The sequence below is a fragment of the Anabrus simplex genome, chromosome 2 (assembly GCF_040414725.1).
Source record: "Anabrus simplex isolate iqAnaSimp1 chromosome 2, ASM4041472v1, whole genome shotgun sequence".
Taxonomy (NCBI): domain Eukaryota; kingdom Metazoa; phylum Arthropoda; class Insecta; order Orthoptera; family Tettigoniidae; genus Anabrus; species Anabrus simplex.
The window spans coordinates 62,713,055-62,734,368 of NC_090266.1; the positions used below are offsets into that span (position 1 = coordinate 62,713,055).

Sequence of the window (21,314 nt, forward strand, 5' to 3'; positions counted from 1 at the left end):
TGGTCTGGTAACCAATACGGAAATTGGGAGCTTGTTCGGAAACACCGAAGCTATTATTTGGCTGCCTGACCAAGGCCTTTTGAAACCTACCTGGAAAAGTAAAATTCAGCACTGAACGCACTCGGGCCAACATCTAGATTCATCAGAGACTATGTGCGAAGTACCAAGCAACATTCTCACTCATCGAAGAAGACTGGGACATAACATAACATAACATAACATAACATAACATAACATAACATAACATAACATAACATAACATAACATAACATAACATAACATAACATAACATAACATAACATAACATAACATAACATAACATAACATAACAAGACAAAAAATGCAGTGGGAAAAACAATACGCTGTTGTTAAACCCTACCCTTCGCACTCCCTTTATCTCACCAAGTGGAATGCCTCTCGTCTGTTCCTGTGGTATAGACTACAGAGTGTACCACTAGGGGTAGGAGGGGGTCATCTTAAGAGTAGAGCCTTATAATTTTCAATAAAATCTTGGTTTTATTTTGAGTTTTTGTCTACACAATGCAATAAAATACTTCTTTCTTTCTTTCTTTCTTTCTTTCTTAGTCTGTTTACCCTCCAGGCTTGGTTTTTCTCTCGGACTCAGCCAGGTATCCCACCTCTACCGCCTAAAGGACAGTGTCCTGGAGCTTGAGATATTGGTTCGGGGGATACAGCAGGGGAAGAGGACCAGTACCTCGCCCAGGCGGCCTCACCTGCCATACTGAACAGGGGCCTTGTGAGGGGCTGGGGAAGATTGGAAAGGATAGACAAGGAAAAGGAAAGAAAGCGGCCGTGGCCTTAAGTTAAGGTACCATCCCGGCATTTGACTGGAGGAGAAGTGAGAAACCACGGAAAACCACTTCGAGGATGGCTGAGCTGGGATTCGAACCCTCCTCTACTCAGTAGAACTCCCGAGGCTGAGTGGACATTGTTCCAGTACTCGCACCACTTTTCAAATTTCGTGGCAGAGCCGGGAATCAAACCCGAGCCTCTGGGTGTGACAGCTAATCACGCTAACCACTACACCACAGAGGCGGACATTATTAATATTATTATTATTATTATTATTATTATTATTATTATTATAGTTAATATTATTTGGCATTCAGCAACAATCATTTTGTTATTTGTGGTATCATCGCAGTTTACTCGTAATTTGGGGATACGAACGTAAGGCAATTGGATTTTGGGGGTACGCCAACCAAGAAGTGTTAATACCACTGGTCTATTCTATTATTGGCATGAGGTTCAACCATTGAAGTTTTGCAAGAAATAGCTACTGGATAGAAGTCCTGGACTCGCCTTACTGTTCCTGTGACGGCCAAGCAGTCACTAATCTCAATCACATCTTCTTCTCGTGTCAACTTTATCATGTGTATCGTCAAAAATTAATAACCAATTTACTTAAACTCAAATTTCATCTCTCTCCTTTATCCTTCCCGCAACCAGAGATGTATGAAGCAACGATGATATCTGAAGTCATCCCTTTTTCAGTGTCCGCCACCGTAGAGTAACGGTTTGCACTATTAGCTACCGTCCTCGGGGGCCCGGGTTCGATTCCCGGTACTGCCAGAAATTTAAGGCTGGTATGTGGTTAAAATGGTACATGCAGCTCACCTCCATCTTTGGTGAGTCTGAAAAGAGCTGCACCACCTCGGGATAAGGGATAAGGACAGTCCGGCTCCATGGCTCAGTGGTTAGCGTGCAGGGACCCTGGGCAAGCGGGAGATGATGATAGTAGTATAATGCAGGGATTCGGCGGCCGCCGCCGCCGCACGCCTCCTCCTCCGCCGCCTCCTCCTCCGCCGCCTCCTCCGCCGCCGCCGCCCGCGGGAAATTTGAATTTTGGCGGGAAATTTGAATTTTGGCGCGAGATTTGAATTTGTAAACAAAGCCACGTGCTTTTTGACAGCTGTCATCGACAACAACGCAACGCTAACCTCACTGCTGCCATCTTGACGGGCCTAAACCTCACTAGTGCCAACTTAACCTAACTAGCATGAGGTAAACAAAGCCACGTGTTTTATGACAGCCACGTGCTTTTTGACAGACAACAACGCATCGCTAACCTCAGTACTGCCATCTTGACGGGTCTAAACCTCAGTAGTGCCAACTTAACCTCACTAGCGCGAGGTAAACAAAGCCACGTGCTTTTTGACAGCCACGTGCTTTTTGACAGATTTGTAAACAAAGCCACGTGCTTTTTGACAGACAACAACGCATCGCAAACCTCAGTACTGCCATCTTGACGGGCCTAAACCTTAGTGGTACCAACTTAACCTAACTAGCATGAGGTAAACAAAGCCACGTGCTTTTTGACAGCCACGTGTTTTTTGACAGCCACGTGCTTTTTGACAGACAACAACGCATCGCTATCCTCAGTACTGCCATCTTGACGGGCCTAAACCTTAGTAGTACCAACTTAACCTAACTAGCATGAGGTAAACAAAGCCACGTGCTTTTTGACAGCCACGTGCTTTTTTGACAGATTTGTAAACAAAGCCACGTGCTTTTTGACAGCTCTCATCAACAACAACGCATCGCAAACCTCAGTACTACCATCTTGACGGGCCTAAACCTTAGTGGTACCAACTTAACCTAACTAGCATGAGGTAAACAAAGCCACGTGTTTTTTTGACAGCCACGTGCTTTTCGACAGATTTGTAAACAAAGCCACGTGCTTTTTGACAGACAACAACGCATCGCTAACCCCAGTACTGCCATCTTGACGGGCCTAAACCTCAGTAGTACCAACTTAACCTAACTAGCGTGAGATAAACAAAGCCACGTGCTTTTTGACAGCCACGTGCTTTTTTGACAGCTGTCATCCGCCATCTTTAAACTACAGAGCACCGTGCTACCCTCTTTCGTCACCTGTCATCGGCAGTGCTGCCTTCTTGACGGGCCTAAACCTTAGTGCTACCAACTTAACCTCACTAGCTCGAGATAAACAAATCCACGTGCTTTTTGACAGCTACGTGCTTTTTTGATAGTTGTCATCCGCCATCTTTAATCTATAGAGCACAGTGCTGCCCTCTTTAGCTACTTACCTTTGAAATGTGGTGGCGGATAATTTGAAAAATGCTTTTCGACAAGCAGCCATCTTTAATCCAGAGAGAACAGTGCTGCCCTCTATGTGGTGGTGGCAAATTGAAAAATTCCACGTGCTCTTGTTTGAAAACAAACTCACGTGCTTTTTTGACAGCTGTCATCTGCCATCTTTAATTTATAGAGCACAGTGCTGCCCTCTTTAGTTTGAAATGTGGTGGTGGTAAATTCCACGTGCTCTTGTTTGGAAACAAAGCCACGTGCAGCTGTCATCCGCAATCTTTAATCAACAGAGCACTGTGCTACTACCATGCGGGCAATTTCATCACCTGTCATCCGCCATCTTTAATCCACAGAACACCGTGCTGCCCTCTTTATGGCTACTACCTTAAGCACGTAGTAGCGGACAATTTGAAAAGTTCTGTTAGCTATCATCCGCCATCTTTAATCAAGAGAGCACCGTGCTGCCATCTTTAGCTAGATACCTTTGAAATGTGGTGGCGGCAAATTGAAAAATTCCACGTGCTCTTGTTTGGAAACAAACTCACGTGCTTTTTCGACAGCTACCATCCGCCATCTTTAATCAACAGAGCATAGTGCTGCCCTCTTTAGTTTGAAATGTGATGGCGGCAAATTCCACGTGCTCTTGTTTGGTAAACATAGCCATGTGCTTTTTTGACAGCTGTCATCCGCCATCTTTAATACAGAGAGCACCGTGCTGCCCTCTTTATCGTAGTAGATGTAAATTCGTCACCTGTCATCCGCGGTGCTGCCATCTTTAGCTAGATACCTTTGAAAAGTGGTGGCGGATAATTTAAAAAGAAAAATTCTACAGCAGCCCTCTCTCGACGCTAATTGCATAAGATGGTGGCTATACATGACTCCTTAAGGGTGCTTACGCAAGATGGCTGCTATACACAGGTTCTTATGAGACGCCCTTGGGATGCTTGCGCAAGATGGCAGTTATACATGGCTCCTTATGAGATACCCTAGGGATGCTTGCGCAAGATAGCGGCTGATCTTATGGGATGGCTTAAGGGTCCTTGCACAAGATGGCTTGAGACGCCCTAAGGATGCTTGCGCAAGATGGCGGACACAAGATGGCAGCTATACATAACTCCTTATGAGACGCTTTAAGGGTGCTTGCGCATGATAGTTGCTACTCTTAGCTTAGAGGCTAACGTGTCGTGATAGTTCGATTCATTAAATTTAGGGCTTAAATGCAAAATGTTAAATATATCAAAAACGGTGCACCGTAGAGCAAAACGGACAAAATTTTTCTGCCTAATACCTAGGTTCGCAGTATGAGGAACAAGAAAATCATAGTCTAATGATGGGATCAACGGTTCGGTTCCTACTTAGGCCCTTTGGCATTTGCTCTGTTTTAGCTTGTATTGAAGCGAGTCTTCGTAACATGATCAGGTCTAGCTATGGTAGAGAGTATAACGTACCGTGCAGGTTCGATTCATTAAATTTGGAGACTTAAATGCAAAATGTTAAATATCTCGAAAACGATGCATCGTAGAGCAAAACGGACAAAATTTTTCCGCCTAATACGTAGGTTCGTAGTATCAGGAACAAGAAAAAACATAGTCTAATGATGAGATCAACGGTTCGATTCCTACTTAAGCCCTTTGGCATTCGCAGCTATCTATTTCTACAAGATGGTGGCTGCTCTTATGAGAAACAAGATGCCTTGAGACGTCCTAGGGATGCTTACGCAAGATGGCAGACACAAAATGGTGACTATACATAGCTCCTTATGAGACGGCCTAGGGGTGCTCGCACAAGATGGCGGCTACTCTTATGAAGAAAGCTAGCTTAGAGGCTACTGCGCAAGATAACAGCTGCTGTTATGCATGTGGTGGAGGGCAATTTGAAATTCTATGTGCTTAATCAACAGAGCACCCTGCTGCCCTCTTTAGCTGAAATGTGGTGGTGGATAATTTGAAAAATTCTTTTGACAGCTATCATCTTTAAAAACAATGGCGACTATACATAGGCTGTTAAGGTCTTATCATTCTCCTCCTCCTCCTTCTCTACCTCCTCCTCCTCCGCCTCTTATGTCAAGGCATAGCTTTATATCGAACAAGTTTAAACCTGCATCGCGAAGGCAAGCGTGTGCAGCGATAACATTATTGTGCATGTTTAGACTTTCGAAACATAAGAAGAGTAGAATCAAACGCTGTACTCGATACGACATGTGATCAGAACATTGATTGATGCGTTCAGAAAAACAAAATAAGTGATCAAGACTAGAATCGAACAATGTACTCAATACATCATGTGTTTAGAATATGTCAGGGGATACGCTTGTTCTAAGAAGATCAGATTGAAACATAACAAGACTAGAATAGAACACTGTAATCGATGTTGTTAACTTCAACATGTGATCAGAACATTGATTGATGTGTTCAGAACACAAAATAAGTGATCATGACTAGAATCGAACACTGTACTCGATACAACATGTGATCAGAACATTGATCGATGTGTTCAGAACACGAAATAAGTGATCAAGACTAGAATCGAACACTGTACTCAATACAACATGTGTTTAGAACATGTTAGGGGGTACCCTTGTTCTAAGAAGATCAGAATGAAACATAACAAGACTAGAATCGAACACTGTAATCGATGTTGTTAACCTCAACATATGATCAGAACATTGTTTGATGTGTTCAGAGCAAAAGTACAATTTTGATGATTTGCTTAGTGTAAAATCAAAAACTATGGAAACACACTGTGCACATATCGCGTAGCTAACTCGCTCAGTAAGCAATATTGCAAAACTACAACTTCAATGATTTGCATAGTGTAAAAATCAAAAACACACTGTACCCATACTGCGCAGCTAACTCGCTCGGTAAACGATATAGCCAAAGTATAACTTCAAATTATTTACCTTCCATCATTCGTCTTGTGTGTAAAAATCAGTCGAACAAGTTATCGCATAAACATGGCTGAAAAAAAATCGTGATAGGGTATGGAACCCAGGGGTTACATCTTATCAGAAGGGCAAAAAGGATGAAAGGACTCTTCCTCCTCCTTACCGCACATTCCTTGAAGGGCTAATTGGCTGAAGGGCTAATGGGCTAAAGGGCTAAAGGGCTAATGGGCTAAAGGGCTAATGGGCTAAAGGGCTAAAGGAGCAACAACCTCGTCGATCGCTATCAGCAAGAACGCTTGTACTTTGTTAAGTGTAGAAAATTAATCTTTATTTGTAAATGGTTTCATGTTCAGAACAAGGAATGGAAAATCCCCGAGGTGCGATGAGTTACGTTTTTCGAACTAGTGTTTGGAACACTGAACTTTTCAAGATGATAGCAGAGAGTTTAGCAATGTTCTGTAGTTGGATTTTAAATTCCGCGCTACAACATGCATAAGGTGGTAGCCTTGAGGTTTACCGCCGTAAAGATGGCAAGAGTGAGGTTAACAATGTTCTGTTGGATTTTAAATTCCGCGCTACAACATGCATAAGGTGGCAGCCTTGAGGTTTACCGCCGTAAAGATGGCAAGAGTGAGGTTAACAATGTTCTGCTGTTGGATTTTAAATTCCGCGCTATAACATGCATAAGGTGGCAGCCTTGAGGTTTACCGCCGTAAAGATGGCAGCAGTGAGGTTAGCGACGCTCTATTGTCCTTCAAAGTGAGGTTAGGGTTCGTCAAGAAGACAGCTGTCAAAAAAGCACGTGGCTATGTTTACCAAACAAGAGCACGTGGTCGTGACGTCACGGTCACGTAATCAATCCTTAGCTCGACGTCGTTAAGAGCAGTATTAGGGTTAGCTATGCTTAAAAGTCTTGGGAACAGAGCAGCAGTATGAATTGCTATGTTTCAAAGCGTGTACACATGACCTATCGATTTTACATGCATCGACCTTCGAACTAAACTTCATCCGCTAGATCGTGCTGCTATCTTAGCATAACCTATACCCATAAAATTAAAGTACAATGAATAGCCATGTTTCAAAGCGTGTACACATCACCTATCGATTTTGCACACATCGACTCTCGTACTAAACTTCTTCCGCTAGATTGTGCTGCTATCTTAGCATAACCTATACGCGTGACCTTAAGGTACAAAGAATAGCCATGTTTCAAAGCGTGTACACATTACCTATCGACTTTGCATGCAACAAATATCGTACTAAACTTCTTCCGCTAGGTTGTGCTGCTATCTTAGCATAACTTATACACATGAACTTAAAGTACAAAGAATAGCCATGTTTCAAAGCGTGTAGGCCCGTCAAGATGGCAGTACTGAGGATAGCGATGCGTTGTTGTCTGTCAAAAAGCACGTGGCTGTCAAAAAACACGTGGCTGTCAAAAAGCACGTGGCTTTGTTTACCTCATGCTAGTTAGGTTAAGTTGGTACCACTAAGGTTTAGGCCCGTCAAGATGGCAGTACTGAGGTTTGCGATGCGTTGTTGTCTGTCAAAAAGCACGTGGCTTTGTTTACAAATCTGTCAAAAAGCACGTGGCTGTCAAAAAGCACGTGGCTTTGTTTACCTCGCGCTAGTGAGGTTAAGTTGGCACTACTGAGGTTTAGACCCGTCAAGATGGCAGTACTGAGGTTAGCGATGCGTTGTTGTCTGTCAAAAAGCACGTGGCTGTCATAAAACACGTGGCTTTGTTTACCTCATGCTAGTTAGGTTAAGTTGGCACTAGTGAGGTTTAGGCCCGTCAAGATGGCAGCAGTGAGGTTAGCGTTGCGTTGTTGTCGATGACAGCTGTCAAAAAGCACGTGGCTTTGTTTACAAATTCAAATCTCGCGCCAAAATTCAAATTTCCCGCCAAAACTCAAATTTCCCGCGGGCGGCGGCGGAGGAGGCGGCGGAGGAGGAGGCGGCGGAGGAGGAGGCGTGCGGCGGCGGCGGCCGCCGAATCCCTGCATTATACTACTGATGATGATAATGATTATTATTATTCATTTTCTACCGCTTTTTCCCCACACCTGTGGCGTCGCGGGTGCGAACTGTGTCGCACATGTGGATTTGGCCCTGTTTTACGGCCTGATGCTCTTCCTGACGCCAACCCTATATGGAGGGATGTAATCACTACTGCGTGTTTCTGTGGTGGTTGGTAGTGTGGTAAGTTGTCTGAATATGAAGAGAAAAGTGGCAATGATTAATGACTTACGGATGAAATGAAATGATATTGGAGAGTGTTGCTGGAAGAAATGATGACAGGGAAAACCGGAGTACTCGGAGAAAAACCTGTCCCACCTGCGCTTTTTTCAGCACAAATCTCACATGGAGTGACCGGGATTTAAACCACGGAACTCAAGCTGTGAGAGGCCGGCGCGCTGCCGCCTGAGCCACGGAAGCTTGCGCAGCTTTATCTGACCTTGTAATAATTAAGAGGGGAATTCCTCAAGGCAGTATTACTGGACCTTTTTATTTTCTTATATATGTATAAATGATATGAGTGAAGAAGTGGAATCAGTTAAAAGGCTTTTTGCGGATGATGTTATTTTGTATAGAGTAATAGATAAGTTACAAGATTCTGAGAAACTGCAAGATGAACTCGATAATGTTGTGAGATGGACAGTACGCAATGGTACGTCAATAATAATTTCGTGTGGCTATTTCTAGCCGAGTGCAGCCCTTGTAGGGCAGACGCTCCGATGAGAGTGGGCGGCGTCTGCCATGTGTAGGTAACTGCGTGTTATTGTGGTGGAGGATAGTGTTATGCGTGGTGTGTGAGTTGCAGGAATGTTGGGGACAAGCACAAACACTCAGTCCCCGGGCCACTGGGATTAACCAATGAAGGTTAAAATCGAACCCGGGACCCTCTAAACCGAAGGCTCTTACGGCGACCATTCAACCAACGAGTCGGACTAATGGTATTATGATAAACGGGGTTAAAAGTCAGGTTGTGAGTTTCGCAAATAGGAAAAGTCCTCTCTGTTTTAATTACTGCGTTGATGGGGTGAAAGTTACTTATGGGGACCATTGTAAGTACCTAGTTGATAATATAAGAAAAAGTCTTCGTTGGGGTAATCACATAAATAGGATTGTAAGTAAAGGGCACAGATATCTGCACATGGCTATGTGGGAATTTAGAGGTTGTAGTAAGGATGTAAAGGAGAGGGCATACAAGTCTCTGGTAAGACCCGAAATGGAATATGGTTCCAGTGTATGGAACCCTCATCAAGAATACTTGATTCAGGAACTGCTAGTGGCTTTACGTCACACCGACACAGATAGGTCTTACGGCGACGATGGGATAGGAAAGGGCTAGGAGTTGGAAGGAATTGGCCGTGGCCTTAATTAAGGTACAGACCCAGCATTTGCCGGGTGTGAAAATGGGAAACCACGGAAAACCATCTTCATGGCTGCCGACAGTGGGATTCGAACCCACTATCTCCCGAATGCAAGCTCTTAGCTGCGCGCCCCTATCCGCACGGCCAACTCGCCCGGTAAAAAACCCAAAGTAAGATCTCTCGATTTGTTCTGGGTGATTTCCGACAAAAAAAAAAAATGAAATGGCGTATGGCATTTAGTGCCGGGACTGTCCGAGGACAAGTTCGGCTCGCTGGTTGCAGGTCTTTTGCTTTGACGCCAGTACGCGACCTGCGCGTCGTGACGAGGATGAAATTATGATGAAGTCGGCACATACACCCAGCCCCCGTGGCAGCGAAATTAGCCAATGGTGGTTAAAATTCCCGACCCTGCCCGGAATCGAACCCGGGACCCATGTGACCAAAGGCAAGCACGCTAACTATTTAGCCATGGAGCAGGACGATTTCCGACAAAAGAGTAGCGTTACGAAAATGATGCAAAGTTCGGGCTGCGAAGACTTGGGAGAAAGAAAACGAGCTTCTCGGCTAAGTGGTATGTTACCAACAGTCAGTGGAGAGATGGCGTGGAATAACATAAGTAGACGAATAAGTTTGAGTAGTGTCTTCAGAAGTAGGAAAGATGACAATATGAAGATGAAGTTGGAATTCAAGAGGACAAATTGGGGAAAATATTTGTTTATAGGAAAGGGAGTTAGGGATTGGAAAAACTTACCACGGGAGATGTTCAATAAATTTCCAATTTCTTTGCAATCATTAAAGAAAAGGCTAGGAAAACAACATATAGGGAATCTACCAGCTGGGCGCCTGCCCTAAATGCAGATCAGTTGTGATTGATTGATTGATTGATTGATTGATTGATTGATTGATTGATTGATTGATTGATTGATTGATTGATTGATTGATTGATTGATTGATTGATTGATTGATTGATTGATTGACATATATTTAGAAGTATAAGGGCTGAAATGCTAGAAGCCTCCGTGGCTCAGCGCGCCGGCCTCTCACTGCTGGGTTCCCTGGTTCAAATCCCTGTGACTCCATGTGAGATTTTTGCGAGGCAGGATTTTCTCCGGGTACTCCGGTTTTCCCTGTCATATGTCATTCCGGCAACTTTCTTTCTTAATCTGCTTACCCTCCAGGGTTGGCTTTTCCCTCGGTGTAGGGATTCTATCTCTACCGCCTCAAGGGCAGTGTCCTGGAGCTTCAGATACAACTTGGGTGGAATACCAGTACCTCGCCCAGGCGGCCTCACCTGCTATGCTAAACAGGGGCCTTGGTGGGGGATGGAAAGATTGGAAGGGATAGACAGGGAAGAGGGAAGGAATCGGCCGTGGCCTTAAGTTAGGTACCATCCCGGCATTTGCCTGGAGGAGAAGTGGGAAACCACGGAAAACCACTTCCAGGATGGCTGAGGTGGGAATCGAACCCACCTCTACTCAGTTGACCTCCCGAGGCTGAGTGGACCCCGTTCCAGCCTTCGTACCTCTTTTCAAATTTCGTGGCAGAGCCGGGAATCGAACCCGGGCCTCCGGGGGTGGCAGCTGATCACACTAACCACTACACCACAGATGCATTCCGGCAACACTCTCCAATATCATTTCATTTCATCTGTCATTCATTAATCATTGCCCCACAAGAGTGCGAAAGGCTTCGGCAGCCTGCACGATTCCTATCCTCGCCGCTAGATGGGGGCTTCATTTATTTCATTCCTGACCCGGTCGAATGACTGGAAACAGTCTGTGGATTTTCGTTTTCAAGGGCTGAAGTGCTACAGTACTGGCAAGAAATCTCTTTATCGACGATAGTTGGAGTGCTTATAGTAGGGGTTTTATTATGGTGTATGTATGTGATGAGTACATTCTGTGAAGCTAGAAACACAAAGTCTGGAATTTCAAGGGCATTATCATGGATACATAATGTGTGTGTATATTGCAAGTGCAAATTAACTTCTTATCTTTTCCTTTGTTACAAGTGTATTTGTAGCTGGCTGTTTGGGTCTTTTCCCTAAAGCCAGTTAAAAAAAAAAAAAAAATCCAGCGCTCTTCACACGAAGCCATTCACTGGCGCAAGTCAGCTGACACCAATCAAGCGTGGCTATAAACTGTTCTACTGTTCCTCGGGTCACCAACCTTCTGAATCGGATGCTCCTTATATCCACTCTAAAGAATCAAAGAAAGACGCCATATACCCTTATTAAGAGCAAAGTCGAGAACGACATTTTTGATTCGCTGTTCTAACCGCTAGAGCAGGCAGGAAAAGCTTAAGAAACTACGAAATAATGACAGCTTTTTTTGATCCTCTGCTTATCTATATACGGAGGTCCGTCTGTTAAGTCTTCAAGCCGGAAGAGGGTTGGATCCTAAAAGGATGTGCAGTTAAGGGGAAGCAGAAAAACTGATTGTGGCGTCATAGTGAGGTGTACAAGGCATGGTGAGGAGTGAGGAAGTTTGCCATTGCCTTCCTCGCTCTTCCAGAAAGTGCTATTGCAGCACAACTCGCTCTAAGAGTAGCACCTTTCGTAGCATCCAGATGCAATAGTCGTGCTCAGCATCCGCGATACCTCAGCAGCGTCCATAATCATTTTAAGCCACACACCTTCCCGCGGGGGCGGGGGAATCTTAATTGATTACTTGTACCGGTGCAATTTAATGCTCCTTACCCAGTCTACTTGTTGTTCGATTACTTTACTGGCTAAGTAATTTAGTGACTAAAAGGAAAGAGAAAGTGAGGTCGCGGCCACCAAATTAGGCGGGTCAGAAAAATTACGCTGTTGCCAAGATTATGTAGCAATTGGCGAAGAAATGTCTAATACTGAACACATCATTTCGGAGCGTGAGGCAGTTTGTTCTCTCCCAAGCTCCTAATGTTATCTCCTACGATGTTGCAAAACAAATTATACTGGAAGCTTCACGAAAGACTGCTGATTTCATCGGTATAACTATTTTCCACATAAACCAATTAAAATAATGATTAAGAATAAACATCTGAACAAGTAAATTTATATCCATAAAATCATGTATTGAAATTTTCAGTAAACGGCCACGTTTTCGTTTTTTCAGGCAGTACAAGGTTGTCTGCGGAGAAAATTTAGAAGGTCGTCTAACTTAATTGTATTATCTGAAACATGTTTCTACGAGTCTTTTCGTTTTCCTGGAAAATGGTTCTGAAAATGTCGCTTGCATAGTTCGTTCGGGTCGCGCCCGCCAGCGCAGGACACAGGGCACGGTGAATACTTTCGGATTACACATTTGTTTATGGTTTACAGTATGACTTTAAATACTTGAATATTGGACTCTATAATACAGAAGAGACAACTTCTTTAAAGAATACGTGGACCTAGAGCAGACCGGCTTCGACTAGACAGCACTGCACGGTCAGTTTTGCCAATCTGTGCTCAGAGGTGAGCGACTCTCGACCATCTGTCACTTCGCCGTTCCCATATCTGACAACGGCGCTGTTTTCCTCACCCGCTTAATTCAGTGGCCGCAGAATGTAATCCGTCTCTATGGTGTAGTGGTTAGCGTGATTAGCTGCTTCACCTGGAGGCCCGGGTTCGATTTCTGGCTCTGCTACGAAATTTGAAAAGTGGCACGAGGGTTGGAACGGGGTCCGCTCAGCCTCGGGAGGTCAATTCGAAATGGTTTTCCGTGGTTTCCCACTTCTCCTCCAGGCAAATGCCGGCATGGTACCTCACTTAAGCTCACGGCCGCTCTTTCTTGCCTGTCCCAATCTTCCCATCACTCCACAACGCCCCTGTTCAGCAAAGCAGGTGAGGCCGCCTGGGCGAGTTTGGTCCTCCTTCCCTGTTGTACCCCTTGCCCTTGAGAAGGTAGAGGTTGGGTCCCTCGCTGAGTCTAAGGGAAAACCGAACCTGGAGGGTAAATAGCTTAAGAAAGAAAGAATAGTGTAGTGGTTGTAGTAGAGAGAAAGAAAAGAGTATAGTATAGTGGTTGAGTGGAAAAATAATTAAAGTGAGCGAGTATATAATTTATCGTATTCAGATAGCATGGCTGACACGCATTTAATTTAGTGCAGCGGTATGTGGTGGACCTAAGTGGTCACCCATCCAGGCACTGACCACGCCCATTGTTGCTCCTAGTTGGCAACGGGACAACACCGCTGATATTTCGCGAATTTACTGTGTTGTAAATTACTGGGGATTTTAATTTTAAAGCAGCTTTAACCGAGTATCTAATTAGCGTAGCACCGCCTCGGCTGTTGCTAGCTTCCAGTGCTCCGTTGTCCGCTTCCGTAGCTTAACGGTTAGTGTTATGAGCTGCCGTCTTTGGGGGCCTGGGTTCGTTTCCTGGTACTTCCAGAAATTTAAGAATGGCAGGAGGGCTGGTATGTGGTTGAATTGGTACAGCTCATCTCCATTTGGAACGTGCCTGAAAAGAGCTGCACTACCTCAGGATGGGGATTCGAGTTTACTTAGTGCTTCGTTAAACTTACGGCAGCAGGTGTTAAGGAAGTGAGAAATTTGCGGTCTTAAAGAATATCATAAGTAGAGCTTGGAAGTTAGGCAAAATGCTTTATTTTATTTTATTTTATTTTATTTTATTTTATTTTATTTTATTTTATTTTATTTTATTTTATTTTATTTTATTTTATTTTATTTGGGTGGATAAATCCAAGTGTCAAATATGTTTCCGTACATTTGGTAACGGTAGGACCAGTCGTTATTTTGCCTTTTATTGTGCCTATTTTAGCTTCTCTTGCCTATTTTAAAGTTTAATATCTTTTTTTGCGTGTTTTGACTTGTCATGGATATTTTCTGTTGTTATTTGAATTGGTATTAATGTTAATCAATGTTCTGCCCCGCGGTGTAGGGGGCAACGCGTCCGCCTGTCACCTGGTGGCTCACGGTTCGATTCCCGACCAGGTCAGGGGTTTTAATTGTAATGATTAATATACCTGGCCTGGGGACTGGGTGTTTATGACGTCCTTAATCTTCCCTTTCCTCACACACAACATTCCACACTACCGCCATTCCAATTACACGCAGGTTCATACAATATGGTGCCAGTAGGGGTAAAAGATCCACATGGGTCAATTAATCAGTGGAAGTAAAATATAATTCCTATGTACTGTAGAGAACAATATCATTTTAATTTAAAAGATTCAAAACAACATTTGCACAAACTATATATTAGTATTTGGGAGATAGTGGGTCCGAACCCCACTGTCGGCAGCTCTGAATATGGTTTTCAGTGGTTCCCCATGTTGAAACCAGACAAATGCCTGGGGAGACGAGCTGCTCGACTAAGTGGTAGGTTCCGAGCTGTCAGTGGAGGGATGGCGTGGGAGGACATCAGTAGACGAATAAGTCTGAGTGGTGTCTTTAAAAGTAGGAAAGATCGCAATATGAAGATAAAGTTGGAATTCAAGAGGACAAATTGGGGCAAATATTCGTTTATAGGAAGGGGAGTTAGGGATTGGAATAACTTACCAAGGGAGATGTTCAATAAATTTCCAATTTCTTTGCAATCATTTAAGAAAAGGCTGGGAAAACAACAGACAGGGAATCTGCCACCTGGGCGACTGCCCTAAATGCAGATCAGTAGTGATTGATTGATTCTGTAACTTAATGAAGGCCACGGCCTCTTCCTTCCCACTCCTAGCCGTTTCCTGCCCCATCGTCGTCGTAAGACCTATCAGTGTCGGAGTGACGTTAAAAAACTTGCAAAAAATGTCTATACATATTTACAATTGGCCTTACGTCGCACCGACACAGATAGGTTTTACGGCGACGATATGATAGGAAAGGCCTAGGAGTTGGAAGGAAGCGGCCATGCCCTTAATTAAGGTACGGCCCCAGCATTTGCCTGGTGTGAAAATGGGAAACCACGGAAAACTATCTTCAGGGCTGCCGACATTGGGATTCGAACCTACTATCTCCCGGATGCAGCTGACACCCGCGCGCCTCTAACAGCACGGCCAACTCGCCCGGTGATTAAGTACTTTAATGTGATGCAAATGTGTATTAACCAGCTTGTATTCAAACTTTCTTCTTTCAATGCCTATTATTGTCATTTTTAAATGCCCGTTTTCTTTTTACTTTTTACTGCCTATTTTAGTCCAATAATGATAATCATAAGTGAGACTGAAACTTCAGGGGAGGCTACAGTATGAAAATGACTGCTCCCTCAGTCTTTCAGAACGTAATAATAATGATAATAATAATAATAATAGTAATAATAATCGTCTCTGTGATGTAGTGGTCAGTGTGTTTAGCTGCCGCTCCCGGAGGCCCGGGTTCGATTCTCGGCTCTGCCACGAAATTTGAAAAGAGGTACGAGGACTGGAACAGGGTTTGTTCAGCCTCGGGAGGTCAACAGAGTAGAGGGCATTCGATTCCCTCCTCAGCCATCTTCGAAATGGTTTTCCGTGGTTTCCCACTTCTTCTCCAGGCTAATGCCGCGATGATACCTAACTTAAATCCACGGCCGCTTCCTTCCCTCTTCCTTACCTATTCCTTCCAATCTTCCCATCAGCTGGTCTTCAACCCCAGTTGTATCCCCATCCAAATGTCTCACGCTCCAGAACACTGCTCTTGAGGCGATAGAGGTAGGATCCCTCACTGAGTCCTGGAGAAAAACCAACCCTGGTGGTTGAACGGATTAAATAAATATAGCCTACATTTAACGTCACACTGTCACATCTAAAGTTTTCGGCGACGCAAGGATGAAAAAATACTAGAATTTGGAACGTAGTAGCCGTGGCCTTACTTAAAGTACAGCCGCAGCATTTGGTGGTGTGAAAATGGGAAACCACGGAAAACCATCTTCAGGGCTGCCGACGGTGGGAATCGAACCCACGATGTCCCGACTGCAAGCTCACAGCTGCGCGACCCTAACCGCACGGCCAACTCGCTCGGTAAATAAATAAATAAATAATATTAATAAACGATATTGTTTTTATGTCCCATCACCTTTAAGATTTTCGAAGCGCAACGCTGTTTTTGAGAACCCGCAGAAACCGGCCGCGGCGCTGTAATGAATCATACTAAACAAGAGGAAAAGTGAGGTAGTTTGCCGTTGCTTTCCTGATTGCGCCAGAAATTGGTATTGCAGCCCGTTTGACTCTGCCAATATAACCTCTCGCAGCACCAAGACGCACTAGCCGTGCTTCGAATATCATTACTCAGCACCATCCATGCCAAAGAAACTTCCATACCCTCACAGCCAAAAATGAGACCAAGACGGCAGTGGAAATTACTTTTCTTTTCTCTGGCGTGTGCCAATAAAAAATACTGTGTCCATCAAGAAATAACAAACCATGCTCTCACCAGCAGGAAAATGGCAACATGTGCACGTTTAACTGCCATGAGAATTCTCGCCAAATGGTTACCGGAAGTTGGTGAGATACGGCTGCAGGAAATGAAGTTAAACGTACGAGAAGTATATCGTGTACTCTCTTCGAACGTGTGTGAGCGTGGGAATTGGCGCGAAATAAGAAGAGCGAAGTGTCTGATTAATGGGTTGCTTCACATAACAATTATTACAATTTTTTTTTTTTTTTTACAAATTGCTTTACTTCGCACTGATCTAGATAAGTCTTATGGCGACGATGGGACAGGAAAGGGCTAGGAGTGGGAAGGGAGCGGCTGTTAATTAAGGTACAGCCCCAGCATTTGCCTGGTGTGAAAATGGGAAACAACGGAAAACCATCTTAAGGACTGCCGACAGTTCGGTTCAAACCCACTATCTCCCGAATACTGGATACCGGCCGCACTTAAGCGACTGCAGCTATCGAGTTCGGTATTATAAACACCGAATTATGGTTATTTGATCCGCTATTGGTGAATACAAAATAAAGATATTCGAGGGATAACAGCTGAAAAAAACTGAAAGGTCTTATCGATATTCACACTGAAGGACGTGAGTTCGGTTCCCCGTCAGGAGGTCGAAAACTACAAAAACAAGAATTCCAATTCAGGAGGACAACATAGCTACGACGTTCACTCGGCCTTAAAAATATCATACATACATCATCATTATAACTTAAGGCTTGTTTTGCGGACGATATCATTCTCTATAGAATAATAAATAAGTTGTAAGATTGTGAGCATCTGCAAAATGACCTCGACAATGTAGTGAGATGGACAGCAGGCAATGGTATGATGATAAACGGAATTAAAAGTCAGGATGTGACTTTCCCTAATGGGAAATGTCCTCTCAGTTTTAATTACTGCATTGATTAGGCGAAAGTTTCTTATGGGGATCACTGTAAGTATCTACGTGTTAATATAAGGAAAGATCTTCATTGGGGTAATCACACAAATGGGATTGTAAATAAAGGGTACAGATGAGGGACTTTGGGGGTTGTAGTCAGGATGTAAAGCAGATGCAGAGGGCTTATAAGTCTCTGGTAAGACCCCATCTAGAGTATGGTTCCAGTGTATGGGATTGTCGCCGGGATTACTTGATTTGATAACTGGAAAAATCCAAAGAAAAGCAGCTCCATTTGTTCTGGGTGATTTCCGACAAAAGTGTAACGTTACGAAAATGTTGCAAAATTTGGGCTGGGAAGTCTTAGAAGAAAGGAGACGAGCTGCTCGACTAAGTGGTATGTTCCAAGCTGTCAGTGGAGGGATGGCGTGGAATTGCAATAGTAGATGAATAAGTTTGATCGGAGCTTTTAAAAGTAGGAAAGAGCAAACTATGAAGATAAAGTTGGAATTTAAGAGGAAAAATTGGGGCAGATACTTGTTTATAAGAAGGAGAATTTGGGATTGGAATACTTTACCAAGAGAGATGTACAATAATAGTGGGCTTCGAACATACCATCTCCTGAATGCAAGCTCACCCCGCAGCCAACTCACAAGGTATACAAAATTTCCAAATTCTTTGCAGTTATTTAAGAAAGGACTAGGTGAACAATAGACAGTAAAACTGGCACCTGGGCGACTGCCCTAAATACAGGTCAGTGGTGATTGATTGATTGATTGATTGATTGATTGATTGATTGATTGATTGATTGATTGATTGATTGATTGATTGATTGATTGATTGATTGATTGATTGATTGATTGATTGATTGATTGATACCTCTCATCTTTAATTCATTAGAAGCTCAGTCTAACCATCATCGTCTGGGTCTCCCACTACTTCTCTTATCCTCCATAACCGAGTCCATTATTCTCTTTGGGCGGTGATATGAGGCGAGATGAAGGCGAGAGAGGAGCGGTCGTGACTTTTAAAAGGAACTGTTCTGGTATTTACCTTAGTGAGAAGATTGGAAAGCCATGGAAAACCATTTCAGGACAGCCAACGCTGCGCCCAGCCCACCGCCTCCCCAATGCAGACCTATCTTTGAAGCTGTAACTGCTTGGTCTAATATAAATATTATACCAACACAGAATTTCTTCTTCATCATCATCATCATCATCATCTGTTTACCCTCCAGGGTCGGCTTTTCCCTCGGACACAGCGAGGGATCCCACCTCTACCGTCTCAAGGGCAGTGTCCTGGAGCTTCAGACTCTTGGTCGGGGATACAACTGGGGAGAATGACCAGTACTTCGCCCAGGCGGCCTCACCTGCTATGCTGAACAGGGGCCTTGTGGACGGATGGGAAGATTGGAAGGGATAGGCAAGGAAGAGGGAAGGAAGTGGCCGTGGCCTTATGTTAGGTACCATCCCGGCATTCGCCTGGAGGAGAAGTGGGAAACCACGGAAAACCACTTCCAGGATGGCTGAGGTGGGAATCGAACCCACCTCTACTCAGTTGACCTCCCGAGGCTGAGTGGACGCCGTTCCAGCCCTCATACCACTTTGCAAATTTCGTGGCAGAGCCGGGAATCGAACCCGGGCCTCCGGGGCTGGCAGCTAATCACGCTAACCACTACACCACAGAACTTCTTACCGTTTAAATAATATTTTGAACCGGGCAACTTGGCAGGTCGATCCTGGCTCAGTTCGGTGGTATTTGAAGGTGTTAAAATAAGTCAGACTCGTGTCGGTAGATTTACTGGCACGTGAAAGAACTCCTGCGGGACTAAATTCCGAAAACTGTAAAAGTAGTTAGTGGGGCGTAAAGCTATTAACATTATTATTAACGTTAAAGGGAGCCTCCGTGGCTCAGATGGCAGCGCGTCGGCCTCTCACCGCTGGATACCGTGGTTCAAATCCCGGTCACTCCAAGTGAGATTTGTGCTGGACAAAGCGGAGGCGGGCCAGGTTTTTCTCCGGGTACTCCGGTTTTCCGTGTCATCTTTCATTCCAGCAATACTCTCCATTATCATTTCATAGCATTTATCACTCATTAATAAATCATATTGGGAGTGGCGACCCCATTGTAATAACAGCCTATATATGTTTCATTCATTACATCCCTGACCCAGTCAATGACTGGAAAACAGGTTGTAGATTTTCATTAACGTTAAAGAACTCTTGCGGGACAAAATTCCGGTACTTTGGCGTCTCTGAAAACCGTAATAGTAGCTAGTGGGATGTAAAATCAATAACATTACTAATAATAATTGTGACTTTCTGTATGCCATGTGAAATCGGTACCTAAATATGGGAATTCCTATGTCAGGTAGTCAATATCTACAAATACTGATACATGATGAGCAAAAATAACAATATGGAACACAGAACTATTCTTTATTGAAACAATAACTATATCCTTCATACCAGCTAGTTGAGTAATTGGCTAATACATGGCGGGTGAACTGGACTGGCTACACTTTAGCGCAACCCAGCGGGCAGGTGAGTAACTGTGTTGCAGCGCGCGTGACAGGTTTGTCGGCGTCAGCCAGAGCCAATCCTGTGATAGAAACAACGCTGGTCTGGCCCCGCGGCGTGAACCGAACCTCTTGTGGCAGTCGAGCAGTCCTTGCTGTGTTGCAGTCATGGGCCAGCAATTAGAAAGATCACAGTTGTGGTAGAGAGTGGCGCGGGAATATTCTGAGACTTGAGAGAAAGCAACCGCGTTCTTGACTCAACTACTTAAAACACAACAGGTGGGAAAAGACAGCTGTCTGGTTCCTGTTTCAGGTGTTATACTGAGGTGTTGAATTAATTAAATACGTGTTTAATCGCACACATCCATGTGCTAGGCGTGTTTGTGTAGTGTGCAGTTACTGAGGACAAGCTGTCAGAAAGTTTGGCCACGTAGAAGTGCTCGTTCGGTGACCTCTCTTCCTCGAGCCAGGTAAGGTTCATCAACTGGCTTTGTTTTGGTTCCATCGCTGGAGCACGTAGCCTCTCATGTGATTAATATGCATTGCCAGCCAATACCATCATTGGGTGAGCGCTCGCTACTTGTCATGATATGATTGATGTGCTTGGTAAAGATATGTTTGTTAGTGTTACTTACGTTCATAGAAAATAACGCTACTTCAGCATTGATTAACAATGCATGTTTATTGTTGTTGACATTTTATTTCAGGTGCTAGTGGCTTTGCATTCATCATCGTAATGTATTTCATGTGTGTGTGTGTGTGTGTTGTGTGTAGGGGGTGGGGGTGGGGGGGGAGTGCATTATAACTTGGCTTTTCGGTCGGATAATTCATGATCAATTTACAAAGTAATTTTAGGAAGGTGATCATTTTTATAAAAACATTCATAAAATAGGAATATAGTATGATTTCTTTTCTTTCTAGTGGTTTAATGTCTGGCTAACACATAGGTTTCTGGCGACGGAAGGATGGGAAAGGGCTTGTTTGTATTAGGAAGAGAGCGGTCGCGTCCTTAAATAAGGGACAGCCCCAGCATTTGCCTGGTGTGAACATGGTAAACCTTCAGGGCTGCAGACGGTGGGATTATCTCCCGAGTGCAAAAATATGTAATTAATGACGTCAATTGTTTTGATAAAAGGATAAGCTGAGCCATCTCCGTACAGGCCATGATCCCCCTTGGAGGAGTGGAAAAGTGGAATAAAAATATACGATGCCGCATTTACTCCCAGGAATTAACCTAGCAGTTTTTCTAG

At 44.1% G+C, this 21,314-nt stretch overlaps 1 protein-coding gene across 2 annotated transcripts in view; it reads left to right on the plus strand.

Moving 5' to 3' along the window:
• Positions 1–20,143: 20,143 nt before the first annotated feature.
• LOC136863862 (putative ferric-chelate reductase 1 homolog) overlaps positions 20,144–21,314 on the plus strand; it is a 526,743-nt gene continuing 525,572 nt past the window's right edge. For both annotated transcript variants that reach the window (XM_067140219.2, XM_067140217.2), the window contains exon 1: positions 20,144–20,534. The gene's annotated coding sequence lies outside the window, so the exon portion shown is untranslated. The remainder of the gene's footprint in view (positions 20,535–21,314) is intronic.